Source organism: Mastomys coucha, unplaced genomic scaffold (genome assembly GCF_008632895.1).
Source record: "Mastomys coucha isolate ucsf_1 unplaced genomic scaffold, UCSF_Mcou_1 pScaffold13, whole genome shotgun sequence".
In the NCBI taxonomy this organism is placed as follows: Eukaryota; Metazoa; Chordata; class Mammalia; order Rodentia; family Muridae; genus Mastomys; species Mastomys coucha.
The window spans coordinates 5,475,790-5,479,312 of NW_022196895.1; positions in this window are offsets into that span (position 1 = coordinate 5,475,790).

Consider the following 3,523-nt stretch of genomic DNA (forward strand, 5'->3'; position numbering starts at 1 on the left):
ATTGATCTATATCTCTTCACCTTTGCCTCTGGCAGACTCTTTGGACAAGTGCAATCCCCACCCCACCCCGAACACACACACACAGTTCAAATCACCCTCTAAGTCTTCCTCTTTTGACGGGCTCAATTTCTCAGAGCTATCAGGCTCGAAGAGCTTCCATCTCTTCTCTACTTTTCCATCTTTCTCTACTTTTCTCTCCCAGGGTGTCCTTCCCCTTATCTCTCGCTTCCGCAGGTCTAGCGGAAGGGCCTGTACTCTTGGGTATATCCTCTCTTCTCTCCCCTTTCTCCCAGCTGTAGCCCGCGGGTCGTCTCGCCAGCAAGAAGACACGCGGACACTAGGTTCCTTCTGCAGCAACGTTTATTTGTCTCCATCTCCTGGCTAGCCTCCACTCCCTCATCTTCTCTCTCCCCTTTATTCTGGCTAGCTTTTATTCTCTCTTCTGTTTCTGACATGCTATCTTGTATCTCAAGCAGCATGCCTCTCAGAGCTCACTCTGTCCTGCAGTTCTGAAACCTACCAGCTGTTGTAAGGTTCTCCCAGCGTCCCAGGTTTCTCGGCACCAGCTGTAGCCCACGCAGTCGTCTCACCGGGAAGAAGACACGCGGACACACTAGGTTCCTTCTGCAGCAACAACATTTACTGCCCTCTCCCAGAGGGAAAAAGGGGCCGAGCCAGTAATCCGCACTGCTTATATACACCACAGTGCGGCGTGTCTGCCCATGGCTCATTACCCTACGTGACGCCCCAGAATGGGCCATGACATGGTGTCTTTTCACTCTACGCACATGCTCAAACAGTTGTTTACTCGAGAGCAGAAGTAGGCACCATCTTGCCATGGTGAATGCCGGCTCCCTACACTCTATATTGGATGTCCTGTCTTTTTCAATTGAGACTGTTTTTTAGAAAGATATCTTAGAACCCAGATCCTGCTGAATCTTCTTGTAGTTTTGGAGAGGCACAGTACTTTTTGAAATGCATTCAGCATGCTGACATTTGTTTATTTCAGAAGGCATTTTTGTCAGTAAGACATAGGGTTTCTAGTTACCTGAGTATGATACAGTAATAGCAATCTTAAATTTGTATGGCAAACAGAGCAGCCAATCATCACTCTGATTAAATAAAAAAAACATAAAATACATGATGTATATCCTTTCAAGTACAGGAACTTTGAATCCATAAATATGCATATTAGAAGAAATATGTACCACATACTTTAATAATAAAGGGAATCATATGATTAATTTTCATTTCTGTTTACTAGACAATCTATTTTTTTCTTTAAAAGATATAGAAAATAATCTGAATGGTAGTACATCTATGAATTTCTAACTTCTATTTAATTACCTAGTATTTATATTTATTTCTAAAACAAAACAAGCTTTGGCAATCAGTCTTCAACTCAAGAACTGGGTTCACTACACTCAGCCACATCTTTAAAAATCAACCACTTTGGGAAGTAACTCAGTTGGTAGAAATTTTGCCTGGCATGCATGATGTTAGTGTTCTAACCACCAAAACACTACACATAGCACCTTGTATACTAGCAATCCTGGATGTGGGAGGTAATATAAAGGTTTTTCAAGGTCATCCTGACTAAGAGTAAGTTCTATACCAGTGTAGGCTGCTTGAAGCTATGCCTTTGAAAACGAAAGTATGGTAGGGGAGAGATTGGGAGGGAATGATCATTTATTTGAATGGTAAGCACAATTTATAAACATAGTCAATAACCAAAAGAGTTTTTGTTTTTTAAAGAATTTTTTCCTCTAATAAGGCAGATAAACTTCTCTACTTACAGAAATTAGAGCTAATCAGGAAGTTAACAGTATCCCTAACTTTCTTGGCTGTAGAGTCAGGGATGACATCTTGCTGTCAGGAATAAATATCAGAATTGGTCCAATATCTAAATCAGGCTTTCATCAGAGACCATGGTAGGTTCATAAGTAAATATTAACAAACAGCCTTCTCCACATTTCTTGCACTAATATATATTATAGCTACAAGAGAATAGATGGTAGCCTTAACAAGTTAAGTGACCTACTCAAGCTCCTGCTAGATGGTTCTACATCTAGAACCATCTGGCTGCAACTGTATCCAAGCTGTAACCCCATATTATTATCGTTACCTATCGTATTTTGCATTTCTGCTCCTCCTACCTCAGCACAGTTTACCTGAGAACTGGAGAGTGAACTTAACCAGAAGCACTGGTTTAGAATGGATGCTGTAATTATTTGTTGGTTGATGAGAAGTATCAGAAATACACCACCTGACATTATATAAGAGTTACAAAATAGACTAGTGTAACCAGCAAGACAAATTGGTATGCAATAATTGATGACAACAGAGCACTGAATCATCCAGAGAAGATAAAAATATGTTCATAATCTTATGAAAAAAAAGAAATATAATAAAAACTGAGACAAAAGTTTTTTTTATTATTTTACAGATCACTTACTTACATAGAGCCCCTCCTTCATCTCCCAGGATCTAGGAAGCAGGGTGGAGTATGACACAATTCTAGGAAATGACACAGAAAACTCTAAGAAAAAGGGTTCAGAAAATAATATTGCAATGCTTTCTTTTTCAATGTGACTAAACATTAACAGTGTGAACTGGTATCATGAGCAACTTCCCTGCTTACTTGTCTATAGCAGTGCTGTGCCTTCTTGTTGTGATGACTGGCATTTATAATGGTGTAGAAGGTCTGAGACTTCACTTATTATCCATTGTACATTTCCACTATCTTCTCCTGCCAGGATCATTGACATTTTCTTTAGAAAATACTTTTGAAAAGAAAAAGAAGGGATGCAATTGAGTTCAAAACATTAGCTAAAGTTAACATGGTGGCATATTTGGGCAGGGCACCAGTTTTATTTACTGTCTTTTACTCCAATCTTTCAAAACTAGCTAACACTCAGGTTTGAGATGGCAACCTCAACATCAGAAGTCAGACTGTATGAAACTGCTTGTTTGCTTTCCTTCCCCAAGCCTGAGGTGACCACATGAGGATGGGAGCTCAACATTACACTCATCAGTTACACTAGATATGTGGAAGGATCTGACAATATGTGAAGAAGACAGCTACAAACATTATGCCATGGTTTGAACATTAAGTGTCTTTCCCAAAATCCCTGTGTGGAATCTTGGTCCCATGTGCACCAGAGTTTATGCTACCCAAGTTGTTAGGGTGAGAATTTGTTAGAGCTTAAGCTGATCTTAGCAGCCAGGCTCAGTTCCATGTCATCTATAGGCCAGTTACATGAATAAGTAATAGAGACAGGTAGATAAATGAGATCTATTCATTATGGCCAATTAGGAAAACAAAGATCTACCACCATGACACCTCCAGTTCATTTTTTGGATTCCTAAATTAAGGTTTTGATTTAATTAGAGAATGTAAGACATGCATAGTTAGTCCTGTTTAGTCCTGGTCAAGGTGTGGTCTTGCCCATCACTGACAAGGTGTCAAAACTATGTGACACTCCCCCTTGGAATACAAACTTTCCTCCTCCAGTATGAGACT